The 16,145-nt window shown below is 51.1% G+C and overlaps 1 protein-coding gene across 1 annotated transcript in view; it reads right to left on the reverse strand.

The window, feature by feature from the left end:
• LOC140390033 (LIM and senescent cell antigen-like-containing domain protein 2) overlaps positions 1-16,145 on the reverse strand; it is a 217,792-nt gene that overhangs the window by 10,317 nt on the left and 191,330 nt on the right. The window lies entirely within an intron of this gene.

The following is a 16,145-nucleotide window of genomic DNA, read 5'->3' on the forward strand; positions in this document are numbered from 1 at the left end:
TGGATTGGCCACGCTAAATTGCCCTTTAATTGAAAACAAGTTGGGTACTTTAAATTTATGGGGGAAAAAAAGAATATTTACTGAGGAACAACTTTTTTTGCAGTGAGTAATGAAAAGACATACAAACATATGGAAATATCAGACAGGCTGATCCACCTTTGCTGATGTCATCCCTTATGTATTATATCAACACACTGATTCCTCTCCAGATAGTCTCCTAATCTCTATATTATGTTTTATGAATTTTAATCTGCAGGATTTAACTTGCATGCTTTTTTATGAACTATATTTTAGAACCCCCACCCTCAATGGTCGAATCCACAGATTGCACTGCCAGAAGACCTATGCCTCTTGTAAAGTCACAGATAGAAGAAAGACACAATTATATAGCACTCTTCATGAGCACAGGACATTTCAGAGCTTCTTACATCCAGTGAATTACTTTATAGAGTGCAACCCCGCTTGTAATGTAGGAAACTGATGCACAATCAATTACACAAAGACGACAGTTGGATGCAATCGAGGCTTTATTACACTAAGATGTGTGGCCTCCTACTGGTGAAATGGCTGCTGTACGAGGAGCACACATATTTATACTCCACCTACTGGGCGGAGCCAGCAGGCAGGGAACTACCCCCGTACCTGTAGTACAGGGCCTTACCGTAAAGCACCGACACCGACATCCTCTATATACAATATATACATCAGTGGTGACTACCACATTCACCCCCTGTTAAAATTGAGTCCAGCAGGGGTGGTGAAGAATTATATACAGGGAGACGTTTTAAAGTAGAGAGAGAAAAAAAATTGAGTCCAGCGGGGTGGAGGGGCAAATTATATACAGAGTGATGATGTTTTGAAAGTCCAGGTCATGTTACAGATTCAGTCGGTCCGGAGCCTTGATCTGCCATTGGGAGCGCCGCAGTGCTGGCGGTGATTCCGGTGTCGGTCTGGTCTTCGGTGGCTCTAGGAGCGTGTCAAAGTCCTCTTCATCCCCGGGTATGAGCAGGGGGAGGACGGATTGTCCTGGGGCGGGGGTTGCGGCTGGGTGCGCCGGGAGTGGCGGGGGGGGGGGGGGGGGGGCGCCAGGCGGGGGTGTGTGAGTGTGCAGAACCAGCTGGTACCAGGTCCCTGAGGGAGACTGTATCTTGGTGGCCGTCGGGGTACGCTACGTAGGCGTACTGTGGGTTGGCGTGGAGTAGCTGTACTCTCTCAACCAATGGATCCGCCTTGTGGAGTCGTATGTGTTTATGGAGGAGTACGGGTCCTGGAGCTGCGAGCCAAGTCGGAAGCGACACCCCCGGAGGTGGACTTCCTAGGGAAGGCAAAGAGACGTTCATGGGGTGTTTTATTGGTCGCAGTGCACATGAGCGACCAAATGGAGTGCAGGGCGTCGGGGAGGACCTCCTGCCAGCGGGAGGCCGGGAGATTTCTGGACCGTAGGGCCAGCTGGACGGCCCTCCAGACCATCCCATTCTCCCTCTACACCTGCCCGTTTCCCCGGGGGTTGTAGCTGGTCGTCCTGCTCGAGGCAATGCCCCTGTTGAGCAGGAACTGACGCAGCTCATCGCTCATGAATGAGGATCCCCGGTCGCTGTGGACGTAGGCGGGGAAGCCGAACAGAGCGAAGATGGTGTTGAGGGCTTTGATGACTGTGGCAGACGTCATGTCGGAGTATGGGATGGCGAAGGGGAATCTGGAATATTCATCAACCAGACTGAGGAAGTACGTGTTACGGTCGGTGGAGGGGAGGGGCCCTTTGAAGTCCTCTGAGGCGTTCAAAGGGGCGGGAGGCCTTCACCAGGCGCGCACGGTCTGGCCGGTAGAAGTGCGGTTTACACTCCGTGCAGACCTGGCTGTCTCTGGTGATAGCCCTGACTTCCTCGATAGAGTAGGGCAGATTGCGGCCTTGGTGAAATGGTAAAAATGTGTGACCCCCGGGTGACAGAGGTTGTCGTGCAGAGTCCGGAGTCGGTCCACCTGTGCGCTGGCACATGTACCTCGGGATAGGGCATCGGGGGGCTCGTTGAGCTTACCGAGGCGATACAAAATCTCGTAGTTGTAGGTGGAGAGCTCGATTCTCCACCTCAAGATTTTATCGTTTTTGATCTTACCCCGCTGTGTGTTATTGAACATGAAGGCAACTGACCGTTGGTCAGTGAGGAGAGTGAATCTCCTGCCGGCCAGATAATGCCTCCAATGTCGCACAGCTTCAACGATGGCTTGGGCCTCCTTCTCGACGGAGGAATGCCGGATTTCGGAGGCATGTAGAGTTCGTGAAAAAAACACCACGGGCCTGCCTGCCTGGTTGACGGTGGCGGCTAGAGCGACGTCTGAATGCATCGCTCTCGACTTGGAATGGTAACGTCTCGTCGACCGCGTGCATCGCGGCCTTGGCGATGTCGGCCTTGATACGATAGAAGGCCTGGTGAGCCTCGGCTTTTAAAGAGTGGATTGAATGAGTGGGTGGGCCTTGTCCGCATAGTTTGGGACCCACTGGGCGTAATAAGAAAAGAACTCCAGGCATCGTTTGAGGGCCTTGGGCAGTGGGGGAGGGGTGTTCCATGAGGGAGCGCATGCGGTCAGGATCGGGCCCCAGTTCTGGACCACACAGCCGAGGATGGCAAAGCGGTTCGTGCTGAACACGCACCTCTCCTTGTTGTAGGTTAGGTTGAGGAGAGTGGCGGTGTGGAGAAATTTGGCAAGGTTGGCATCATGGTCCTGCTGATCGTGGCCGCAGATGGTGACATTGTCCAGGTACGGGAAAGTGGCCCGCAGCCCCTACCAGTCAACCATTCGGTCCATTTCCCATTGGACGCCAAAGGGAACCCTAAGAAAGTGATAAAGGCGGCCATCTGCCTCGAAGCCAGTGTATGGGCGGTCCGCCTTACGGATGGGGAGCTGGTGGTAGGCAGATTTCAGGACTACTGTCGAGAAGACCCGGTACTGTGCAATCTGATTGACCATATCAGATATGCATGGGAGGGGGAACAAGTCGAGTTGCGTGTACCTAGTGATGGTCTGGCTGTAGTCCATGACCATCCTGTGTTTCTCCCCAGTTTTCACAACTACCACTTGGGCTCTCCGGGGGCTGTTGCTGGCCTCGATGATGCCTTCCCGAAGCAGCCGCTGGACCTCGGACCTGATGGAGGTCCTGTCCTGGGCGCTGTACTGTCTGCTCCTGGTGACGATGGGTTTGCAATCCGGGGTTAAGTTTGCAAATAGGGAAGGTGGGTTGACCTTTAGGGGTGGTAGAGTCCCGCCGAATTTCAGTGTTAGGCTCTGAAGATTGCACTGGAAGTCCAGGCCGAGTGGCAGGGCAGCGCAGAGGTTGGGGAGGGCGTAGAGGCGGAAGCCGCTGAACTCCATGCTCTGGACTGTGAGGGTGGCGATGCAGTACCCCCGGATCGCCACGGAGTGGGACCCGGAAGCCAGGGAGATTCGCTGGTTAGCGGGGTGTACCGCGAGGGAGCAGCGCCATACCGTATCGGGGTGAATGAAGCTCTCAGTGCTCCCGGAGTCCAGCAGACAGGAGATCTCGTGCCCGTCGACCTTCACGTTGGTAGAAGCCGTTGCCAGGTTGTGTGGGCAATCTGGTCAATCGTGACCGAGGCGAGATGCGGCTGGTCGTTGGCGGTTGCGGGTGGCGCATGGCCAGATGAGGTGCCCGGGGGGCATGGGTCCTGGTAAGATGGCGGCGCCCATGGGTCGCACGTGTCGTGGGGAAAACGAGATGGCGGCGCCTGACGATCCTGGGGAGAACAAGATGACAGCGCCCATGGGCCGCACATGGTGGGGGTCGAACAAGATGGCGGCGCCCACGGGCCACACGTGGTCCGGGGAGGGGACAATGGCAGCGCCCATTGGGGAGGGGACGATGGCAGCGCCCACTGGCCGCACGTGGGGGAGCTGGAACAATAGCGGCGATTGAGCGGGCCTGGCACACCGCAGCGAGGTGCCCCTTCTTGCCACAGGCCTTGCAAAGGGCACTCCGGGCCGGGCAGCGCTGTCGGGGGTGCTTGGACTGCCCCCGGGGTTGGTTAGCTGCCGCGCGGCACAGGTGTGGGGCTGGCTGAGGGCAGTCGCTGGTGGGGTCCCCGATGGGGCGGCCGTCTGCGGGGTCCTCGATGCACAGGAGGGGCGGGCCGCGCAGTCGGGGGCGTAGGCCTGGATGTTGCGTGAAGCGACCGTGAGCGAGAGCGCTAGCTTTTTGGTTTCCGCGAGGTCGAGTGTGGCCCCTTCTAAGAGGCGCTGGCGGATATCATCGGATCCTATCCCCGTAACAAAAGCATCTCTCATGAGCAAGATCGAGTGATCCGTGGCCGAGGCAGCCTGACAGTCACAGTCTCTTACTAGGGGAATCAGGGCACGATAGAAATCTTCCACTGACTCACCAGGAAGTTGACGACGAGTGGAGAGGAGGTGCCTGGCGTAGAGCGTGTTAGTCCGCTGAGCGTAGTTTTCCTTCAGTAACGCCATGGCGTCTGTGTAAGTCTGCGCATCTGGACAAGTGGAAAGACGTTGGAGCTCAGCCACGTGTAAAGGATCTGAATCTTCTGAGCTTCTGAAATTGGGTCTGGCGCAGACCCGATGTACGCTTCAAAACAGGCCAGCCAATGTTCAAAGTCCTTTTTGGCGTTGTCTGATTGCAGCTGCAGCTGCAGGTGATCGGCTTGATGCGGAGGTCCATCTTCTGAAAACTTAGTGTAATAAATTGATGCACGATCAATTACACAAAGACGAGAGTTGGATGCAATCGAGGCTTTATTACACTAAGACGTGTGGCCTCCTACAGCAGCTGGCGAAATGGCTGCTGTATGAGGAGCACACATATTTATACTCCGCCTACTGGGCGGAACCAGCAGGCAGGGAACTACCCCCGTACCTGTCGTACAGGGGCCTTACCGTAAAGTACCTACATCGACATCCTCTATATACAATATATACATCAGTTGTGACTACCACAGAAACAAAGCAGTTAATTTGCACTCAACAAACTCCCACAAACATCCTTGCGATAATGATCGAGGGATCAGTACTGGCTACAGGGTGGAGTCATGTTAACCCTCCCACAGGGCTCAGCTTTAGCTCATTGTCACTTGGAGACAGGGTGCTTAAGGGTAGTGACAAAGGAGTTACCTCAGGGAGTAACTGTGAGTGACCCCTGTTGTAAAATCACCAAGCCTGGAAAACACTTGGGCGGAATCGGATTTTACACGGGCTATTACTCAAGCACTCAGTAAGGATGAAAACTTACCGCAAGGTTTTCCATTTCAGAACAGAGGACAATTAAATATAATTACAATGAGCAGTATGACCTCGGTGGTTCCTGCGTAACACTGAGTATAAAGTAAGATTGGAACAAAAAGGTGATATTGACGAGGGAGGGCAGCTTTCAGGTCAGGATATAACTTCCGGAATTTAAGATTTCAGAGAGGTTAATTTGGGGAATAAAATTACAATACTAATGGGAAAGTTAGCTACAAATTCGGATTTCGGTGGCAGCGGCGCGCAGGGGCCTTCTTGGAGGTGAGTAGTGTATTTAAAAGCCTTACCTTTACAGGAGCAGCCCTTCGGATTTCGGCGGCAGCGGTGCGCAGGGGCCTTCTGGGAGGTGAGTACTTACTTTAAAAAGCCTTACCTTTACAGGAGCAGCCCTTCGGATTTCGGCGGCAGCGGTGCGCAGGGGCCTTCTTGGAGGTGAGTACTTACTTTAAAAAGCCTTACCTTTACAGGAGCAGCCCTTCGGATTTCGGCGGCAGCGGTGCGCAGGGGCCTTCTTGGAGGTGAGTAGTTAGTTTAAAAAGCCTTGCCTGGTCCCGTGTCTGTTCTTCTTTTCTGTTTTATTTGTTTTTATATAAGGCGGGAACCGGAAGTTCGACCCGCGGACCTCTGGCAAGTCCCCCCCCCCTCCCAACCAATAAATTCTGGTGGAGAGGAAACCCGAGACACTACACGTGTAGTGTCTCCCACCCGCCCTCCCCCTCTAACCTAATAATAAGACCCATTGGTGTAAGGTAAGTGCCATATTATATTATTATTATATTATTAGCATTGTGCAGGTCAAGGTTCGGAGGTGAAGGAGCAGTCTCTGTCAGCGAGAGAACCTGAGAACATCTAAGACACTCAGAAGGTAAGAAGGTAAGTAAGTTATTTTTACTTTTATACCTTTTTTCAAATTGTGTGTGTCGGGGGGAAACTAAAGTGACATCACAGAAAAACTGTGGCCAGAGTGGCTGGTTGGGATTCTAACCTAAATTTTAAAAAAATTTGAGTATTTGGGAACTAATTAAACATAATAACTTAATTACAATTTAGAGGATATCTAAGCCAGAGATCGGAGAGTATTATAGTTAGCTATCGCATTTCTATTAGAAATCTAGTGCGAGGAAACAGATAGTTGACAGTAACTTTGAAATTTAAAAAAAAGTATTTTATAAAAAAAAAAAGACAATTTTTAATTAATTGACGCAATGTCAGTTAGAGGGGTGCTGTGCTCTGACTGTGAGATGTGGCAGGTCCGGGAGGCTTCCAGCGTCCCGGATGGCTTCATCTGCAGAAAGTGCACCCAACTGGAGCTCCTCACAGACCGCATGGTTCGGTTGGAGCAGCAATTGGATGCACTTAGGAGCATGCAGGTGGCGGAAAGCGTCATAGATCGCAGTTATGTAAATGTGGTCACACCCAAGGTGCAGGCAGAGAAATGGGTGACCACCAGAAAGGGCAGGCAGTCAGTGCAGGAATCCCCTGTGGTTGTCCCCCTCTCGAACAGATATACCCCTTTGGATACTGTCGGGGGGGATAGCCTATCAGGGGAAAACAGCAGCAGCCAGAGCAGTGGCACCACGGCTGGCTCTGATGTTCAGAAGGGAGGGTCAAAGCGCAGAATAGTAATAGGGGACTCTATAGTCAGGGGCACAGATAGGCGCTTCTGTGGACGTGAAAAAGACTCCAGGATGGTATGTTGCCTCCCTGGTGCCAGGGTCCAGGATGTCTCCGAACGGGTAGAGGGAATCCTCAAGGGGGAGGGCAAACAGGCAGAGGTCGTTGTACATATTGGTACTAACGACATAGGCAGGAAGGGGCATGAGGTCCTGCAGCAGGAGTTCAGGGAGCTAGGCAGAAAGTTAAAAGACAGGACCTCGAGGGTTGTAATCTCGGGATTACTCCCTGTGCCACGTGCCAGTGAGGCTAGAAATAGGAAGATAGAGCAGATAAACACGTGGCTAAACAGCTGGTGTAGGAGGGAGGGTTTCCATTATCTGGACCACTGGGAGCTCTTCCGGGGCAGGTGTGACCTGTATAAGAAGGACGGGTTGCATCTAAACCGGAGAGGCATAAATATCCTGGCCGCGAGGTTTGCTAGTGTCACACGGGAGGGTTTAAACTAGTATGGCAGGGGGGTGGGCACGGGAGCAATAGGTCAGAAGGTGAGAGCATTGAGGGAGAACTAGGGAATAGGGAGAGTGTGGCTCTGAGGCAGAGCAGACGGGGAGAAGTTGCTGAACACAGCGGGTCTGGTGGCCTGAAGTGCATATGTTTTAATGCAAGGAGCATTACGGGTAAGGCAGATGAACTTAGAGCTTGGATTACTACTTGGAACTATGATGTTGTTGCCATTACAGAGACCTGGTTGAGGGAAGGGCAGGATTGGCAGCTAAACGTTCCAGGATTTAGATGTTTCAGGCGGGATAGAGGGGGATGTAAAAGGGGAGGTGGAGTTGCGCTACTTGTTCGGGAGAATATCACAGCTATACTGCGAGAGGACACCTCAGAGGGCAGTGAGGCTATATGGGTAGAGATCAGGAATAAGAAGGGTGCAGTCACAATGTTGGGGGTATACAACAGCCAGCGGGAGATAGAGGAGCAGATAGGTAGACAGATTTTGGAAAAGAGTAAAAACAACAGGGTTGTGGTGATGGGAGACTTCAACTTCCCCAATATTGACTGGGACTCACTTAGTGCCAGGGGCTTAGACGGGGCGGAGTTTGTAAGGAGCATCCAGGAGGGCTTCTTAAAACAATATGTAAACAGTCCAACTAGGGAAGGGGCGGTACTGGACCTGGTATTGGGGAATGAGCCCGGCCAGGTGGTAGATGTTTCAGTAGGGGAGCATTTCGGTAACAGTGACCACAATTCAGTAAGTTTTAAAGTACTGGTGGACAAGGATAAGAGTGGTCCGAGGATGAATGTGCTAAATTGGGGGAAGGCTAATTATAACAATATTAGGCGGGAACTGAAGAACATAGATTGGGGGCGGATGTTTGAGGGCAAATCAACATCTGACATGTGGGAGGCTTTCAAGTGTCAGTTGAAAGGAATACAGGACCGGCATGTTCCTGTGAGGAAGAAAGATAAATACGGCAATTTTCGGGAACCTTGGATGACGAGTGATATTGTAGGCCTCGTCAAAAAGAAAAAGGAGGCATTTGTCAGGGCTAAAAGGCTGGGAACAGACGAAGCCTGTGTGGCATATAAGGAAAGTAGGAAGGAACTTAAGCAAGGAGTCAGGAGGGCTAGAAGGGGTCACGAAAAATCATTAGCAAATAGGGTTAAGGAAAATCCCAAGGCTTTTTACACGTACATAAAAAGCAAGAGGGTAGCCAGGGAAAGGGTTGGCCCACTGAAGGATAGGCAAGGGAATCTATGTGTGGAGCCAGAGGAAATGGGCGAGGTACTAAATGAATACTTTGCATCAGTATTCACCAAAGAGAAGGAATTGGTAGATGTTGAGTCTGGAGAAGGGGGTGTAGATAGCCTGGGTCACATTGTGATCCAAAAAGACGAGGTGTTGGGTGTCTTAAAAAATATTAAGGTAGATAAGTCCCATGGGCCTGATGGGATCTACCCCAGAATACTGAAGGAGGCTGGAGAGGAAATTGCTGAGGCCTTGACAGAAATCTTTGGATCCTCGCTGTCTTCAGGGGATGTCCCGGAGGACTGAAGAATAGCCAATGTTGTTCCTCTGTTTAAGAAGGGTAGCAAGGATAATCCCGGGAACTACAGGCCGGTGAGCCTTACGTCAGTGGTAGGGAAATTACTGGAGAGAATTCTTAGAGACAGGATCTACTCCCATTTGGAAGCAAATGGACGTATTAGTGAGAGGCAGCACGGTTTTCTGAAGGGGAGGTCGTGTCTCACTAACTTGATAGAGTTTTTCGAGGAGGTCACTAAGATGATTGATGCAGGTAGGGCAGTAGATGTTGTCTATATGGACTTCAGTAAGGCCTTTGACAAGGTCCCTCATGGTAGACTAGTACAAAAGGTGAAGTCACACGGGATCAGGGGTGAACTGGCAAGGTGGATACAGAACTGGCTAGGCCATAGAAGGCAGAGGGTAGCAATGGAGGGATGCTTTTCTAATTGGAGGGCTGTGACCAGTGGTGTTCCACAGGGATCAGTGCTGGGACCTTTGCTCTTTGTAGTATATATAAATGATTTGGAGGAAAATGTAACTGGTCTGATTAGTAAGTTTGCAGACGACACAAAGGTCGGTGGAATTGCGGATAGCGATGAGGACTGTCTGAGGATACAGCAGGATTTAGATTGTCTGGAGACTTGGGCGGAGAGATGGCAGATGGAGTTTAATCCGGACAAATGTGAGGTAATGCATTTTGGAAGGTCTAATGCAGGTAGGGAATATACAGTGAATGGTAGAACCCTCAAGAGTATTGAAAGTCAAAGAGATCTAGGAGTACAGGTCCACAGGTCATTGAAAGGGGCAACACAGGTGGAGAAGGTAGTCAAGAAGGCATATGGCATGCTTGCCTTCATTGGCCGGGGCATTGAGTATAAGAATTGGCAAGTCATGTTGCAGCTGTATAGAACCTTAGTTAGGCCACACTTGGAGTATAGTGTTCAATTCTGGTCGCCACACTACCAGAAGGATGTGGAGGCTTTAGAGAGGGTGCAGAAGAGATTTACCAGAATGTTGCCTGGTATGGAGGGCATAAGCTATGAGGAGCGGTTGAATAAACTCGGTTTGTTCTCACTGGAACGAAGGAGGTTGAGGGGAGACCTGATAGAGGTATACAAAATTATGAGGGGCATAGACAGAGTGGATAGTCAGAGGCTTTTCCCCAGGGTAGAGGGGTCAATTACTAGGGGGCATAGGTTTAAGGTGAGAGGGGCAAGGTTTAGAGTAGATGTACGAGGCAAGTTTTTTACGCAGAGGGTAGTGGGTACCTGGAACTCGCTACCGGAGGAGGTGGTGGAAGCAGGGACGATAGGGACATTTAAGGGGCATCTTGACAAATATATGAATAGGATGGGAATAGAAGGATACGGACCCAGGAAGTGTAGAAGATTGTAGTTTAGTCGGGCAGTATGGTCGGCACGGGCTTGGAGGGCCGAAGGGCCTGTTCCTGTGCTGTACATTTCTTTGTTCTTTGTCTTTGTAAATCCTGTGCTATTCAGATGCCAGGATCCAGGGGTCATTTGCATGATTGTAAACAGGGGGAGATAAACAGCTAGTGATAGAGGAGAGCTGGGAATATTGAACATTGACAAGTCCTGCTATCCAACAATATCCGCCCAACCAGACCTGAATCCTGGTCTTGAGACAGGTTGGGAAGGAATGGGGAAACTGATATTAAAGGTAATTGATATCCTATATTTTGCAGACAAGACTTCCCTCTGGAATCTGTACGACATATAACAGAAGAGAGTCAAGGAGCATTGCAGAACAGAAGGAGGCCACTTAATCCATTGAGGCTAAATATATATATCACCATCTAAAATGGAGAAGCTAGTGTTGCAAATAAAATAATTAGAGTGTTGACAATCTGCATGATACTTTTAAAATAATAAACAAAAGATATGAAATGATTCATTACATCACACTTCGACTGATTGGTGCACTAATGGAAGATTCAATGGGCAGCACGGTAGCACTGTGGTTAGCACTGTTGCTTCACAGCGCCAGGGACCTGGGTTCGATTCCCGGCTTGGGTCACTGTCTGTGCGGAGTCTGCACATTCTCCCCGTGTCAGTGTGGGTTTCCTCCGGGTGCTCTGGTTTCCTCCCACAAGTCCCAAAAGACGTGCTTGTCAGATGAATTGGACATTCTGAATTCTCCTTCAGTGTACCCGAACAGCAGTGTGGCTACTAGGGGCTTTTCACAGTAACTTCATTGCAGTGTTAACATAAGCCTACTTGTGACACTAATAAAGATTATTATTATTAATTGAACCTGAGAACATGACTGGAGACTAAGGTAGAGGCAAGAAACTGATACCATCAACTGGGGTGTAAGCCTCATTGATCACAGGTGAATGTTTGGAGAGTCTAAACCTAAGATCTGGGAGAAGGCGTGGAGTGTGCCCAACAGTAAAGAAGGTGGCTAAGTAAGGAAACCGGGTTAACTGAAGTGATTGATTATGGACAAATCCAATTCTTCAAAAATGCTGCACTGAAGATAATAGGCAACATGCCCAAGTCCTGGAGTGGGGATTGAACCTACAACCTACTGAGAGGCAAGAATAACTATCAACCAAGCTGAGCAAATGCTTGCTAACAGCCATGAACAGTAATCACTAATAGTTGGTAATGGTCAATAATAGCTGTTAACTGTAAAAACCAGCACGGAGCACACGGGTCTGACTTGAATATTTTCCCCGTGTGGCTCGAAGAGTATGAGCTCTCCCGCTAACTACGGGGCTATTATTATCATGTGTATATAAGGTCGGCCAGATAGGAACTGACCGACAGAGAGAGAGAGGACCCGGTAAAGTCTGACCAGGTCCCTTTGTACATAGTACGTGTTAGAAATAAACATCTTCTTAATGTTATTCATCTGACTCTTCACCTTTTATAAACTAACAATCAATACAATTCAACATAGTCATAAATAGTTGGTAAAACTCAACAACTGCCAATAACAGTATTGTGAATTGTCAACAATAGTCAGCAATGGACAGTAACCCAATAATTATATCAGCAGCAGTTAATAACACAAAGAGTAACAATAAACAAATATGGATGATATCAGTCAGATGGGGCAGCAGCATGGCAAACAGCATTCTGAGATATCTAGCTGCAATCAACATGAGTACAAGGCCAGTGACAATAACAGGAGCACAACCAATGTTGCACTCATGTTAACAGCTGGCAACATAGCTAACTTGACAATGGTCCACATCACTTTATGTCCTTAAATAATATAAGGTTGAAAATTACAATGTGACATTATCACCACCAAATTGAAGTAACGGGGAACAAAAATAATCAGAAAGACTAATGGAATGTTAGCCTTTCTAAAGAGATGGCTAGAATATAAAGGAGAGGAGATTTTTCACCAGGATTGCAAAGCTCTGGTTAGACCACATCTGGAGTAATGCAGACCATTCTGAGCATTGGATCTCTGGGAGGGATAGTTTGTTCTTGGCCAGAGCGTGGTGCAGATTCACCAGAATGTTACCTGGCCTCCAAAAGTTAGATTAGGAGGAGCGATTACATAAAAAGGCCAATATTCCCTGGAATATAAAGGTGAAGGGGTGATTTGGTTGAAGATTGTGGTGAATGTATTATACCAATAATCCACCACTGTATCAGTATCATGCTTTGCCTTTGTATTTGCAACTGTGCTATGTTGTTGCCCTTGTGGGCTCCACCTATGGGCCATTGTATGGCATCATCCATAGGGGAACATGTTGGGACATGTATGGGCTCTGCCCATGGCTCCTCCCCTTGAGGGGGGGGGGGGGGTATAAAGAGCAGTCGACCTGTAGGTGGCGCACTGTATTGTGTCAGTCGCAGACAGGCACTGCTCTAAGTTGATTAAAGCCACGGTTTACTTTTACTCTTATCTCGAGTGAATTGATGGTCGCATCAATTTAATCAACTTAAACGCAACTATGGAATCGGCCCTCAAACCTGACCGACTGGAACTCGATCCGCAGGCCGCGGAGGCAAAATAAATTTTGTCGCACTGGCTTCGATGCTTCAATGCCTATCTCGCAGCCGCCTCCACGCCTTCCGTCACCGACGAACAGAAGCTGAGCCTCCTCCACGCATGGGTGAGCCATCGAATCTCTGTTCAACTCAACGAGGCCTCCTCCTACGCAGATGCCCTCGTGATGCTCGAATGCCTCTATGTACGGCTCGTGAACAAGGTCTACCCACGACGCATCCTCACCACTCGCCGCCAGTGTCCCGGGGAGTCGCTAGATGACTACCTACGCGACCTCAAAGCCCTTGCACGCAACTGCAAATACTGGGCCGTTACGGCCACTCAGCATATGGAACTCGTCATCCGAGACGTCTTCGTGGCGGCAGTCCGGTCTAATTACGTGAGACAGTGCCTACTCGAAAAGGGGGCCCTGGACCTGGATGAGACGATAAAGTTAGCCTCCTCTCTGGAAGTAGCGTTCCAGAGCCTTACCGCGTTCCCGGCTGACCACGTGACCCCCCTCGTGGACCCCCGACCACAGATTACCCCAGGCCTGTGCCGCGCGGCCGCCCGCCCATCATGGGGGGCTACCCTGCTATTTTTGCGGCCAGTCCCAACAACCCCTGCAGCACTGCCCGGCCCGCAACGCGAACTGCAGCAGCTACGGGCAAAAAGGACATTTCGCCAAAGTCTGCCTGGCCAGGTCTAAGAACTCTAACTCACAGGCCCGATCCTCAGACTCACTGGCCCGCAGACCCCGCAGCGTGGCAGCGCGTCTGCTGACTCCGCCGCATCAGCCTCATGCTACCAGTGGGAGCAGCCATCTTCCAGTCCTCACAGCACGTGCGACTCACGGGGGCCGCCATCTTGGCCATCCTCCCCCACGCAGCCGGCCACATGCGATTCATGGGGGCCGCCATCTTGGACGCCATCTTCCTCGCCGCCCGTCACTCTCGACTAATGGGGGCCGCCATCTTGGCCGTCATCTGCTATGCCGCTCGATGCGTACAATCAACATGGGCAGCCATCGCGGAGCCGCCCCAGCACCTCCGACCACGCCGACTACCTTCAACTCAGCGCGGTCACCCTGGACCAGTCGCGACCCAAGCACCTCCGTGTCAAAATATACACCAGTATATCATGGTGCAGACACACACTGATGGACACACAGTGGGACCAATCAACACACACAACACCGCAGCCAATCACCAGTGAGAGCACACGCACTATAAAGGCAGGGGGCATCAGAGTTCCCGCTCATTCGAGTTGCAGCTAGCTAGGAGGACAGAGCTCACAGCCTGCAACACAGACATTCACCATGTGCTGAGTGCATCGACTGGTTAGGACAAGGCAAAGGTCTTTAGTTAAAGCTGGTATCATATTCACCCACAGTCTGAGTATGTTTAAACAGTTAATGATTCAATAAAATAGTATTGCACTATTTCAAGTGTTGGTGACCTGTATGTGATCCAGAACACCCAACACATCACTCCGGAGCTCCATGATGACCGTCCGGGTAAACGGGCATGAGATGCCCTGCCTCTTCTACTCCGGGAGCACATAAAGCTTCATTCACCCGGACTTGGTAAGACGCTGCTCGCTCCCAATTTTCCTGACGCACCAAACCGTCTCCCTCGCCTCTGGGCCGCACTCGGTGCAAATCCAAGGGTGCACTACCGCAACCCTAGCGATACAGGGCGGCGAGTACAAAAATTTTTTATTATATGTGCTCCCAGACCTCTGCGCTCCTCTCCTATTGGGACTAGATTTCCAGTGCAACCTCAGGAGCCTAACCCTGAAGTTCGGGGGGCCCCTGTCCCCACTCACCATATGCAGCCTCGCGACCCTAAAAGTTGACCCTCCCTCACACTTCGTGAACTTCACCGCCGACTGCAAACCAGTCGCCACCAGAAGCAGCCGGTATAACATGCAGGACAGGACTTTTATCAGGTCCGAGGTCCTGCGTCTCTTGCGGGAGGATGTCATCGGGGCCAGCAATAGCCCATGGAGAGCTCAGGTGGTGGTCGTCAAGACCGGGGAAAAGTTCCGGATGGTTGTTGATTACAGCCAAACTATAAACCGGTACACGCAACTCGATGCGTACCCCCTTCCCCGGATTGTAGTGATGGTAAACCAGATCGCACACTACCGCGTGTTCTCCACGGTGGATCTGAAGTCTGCATACCACCAGCTCCCAATCCGCCCGGAGGACTGCCACTACACGGCATTTGAGGCAGACGGCCGCCTTTTCCACTTCCTCCGGGTCCTCTTTGGCGTCACGAACGGGGTTTCGGTGTTCCAAAGAACAATGGACCGAATGATGGACCAGTACGGGCTGCGGGCCACTTTTCAGTACTTGGACAATGTCACCATCTGCGGCCATAATCAGCAGGACCATGACGCCAACCTCCACCGATTTCTCCAAACTGTCCAAACCCTCAATCTCACCTACAAGGAGAAATGCGTTTTCCGCACGACCAGACTAGCCACCCTCGGCTACATCGTGGAGAACGGGGTCCTAGGACCCGACCCTGACCGTATGCGCCCCCTCCTGCAATTCCCCCTCCCTCAGTGTCCCACGGCCTTGAAGAGGTGCCTCGGATTCTTCTCATATTATGCCCAGTGGGTACCCAACTATGCGGACAAAGCCCGCCCACTAATCAAGGCCACCCTCTTTCCACTGGCAACTGAGGCCCCCCAGGCCTTCAGCTGTATCAAGGCTGACATCGCCAAAGCCGCGATGCGCGCGGTGGATGAATCCGTCCCCTTCCAGGTGGAGAGCAACGCATCAGAAGTCGCTCTCGCCACCACCCTCAACTTGGCAGGCAGACCGGTAGCGTTTTTTTCACGCACCCTCACCACCTCTGAAATTCGACACTCCTCGGTCGAAAAAGAAGCCCAAGCCATCGAGGAAGCCGTACGGCACTGGAGGCACTACCTCGCTGGTAGGAGGTTTACCCTCGTCACCGACCAACGATCGGTAGCCTTCATGTTCGACAATACGCAGCGGGACAAAATCAAGAACGATAAGATCTTGAGGTGGAGGATTGAACTCTCCACCTACAACTGTGATATAGTATATCGTCCTGGGAAGCTCAACGAGCCCCCAGATGCCCTGTCCCGCGGCACATGCGCCAGCGCACAAGATGACCATCTGCAGATTATCCACGATGACCTCTGCCACCCAAGGGTCACCCGGCTTATCCACTATATCAAGGCCCGCAACCTGCCCTACTCCACCGAGGAGGTCAGAGCC

The sequence above is a fragment of the Scyliorhinus torazame genome, chromosome 14 (assembly GCF_047496885.1).
Source record: "Scyliorhinus torazame isolate Kashiwa2021f chromosome 14, sScyTor2.1, whole genome shotgun sequence".
Taxonomy (NCBI): domain Eukaryota; kingdom Metazoa; phylum Chordata; class Chondrichthyes; order Carcharhiniformes; family Scyliorhinidae; genus Scyliorhinus; species Scyliorhinus torazame.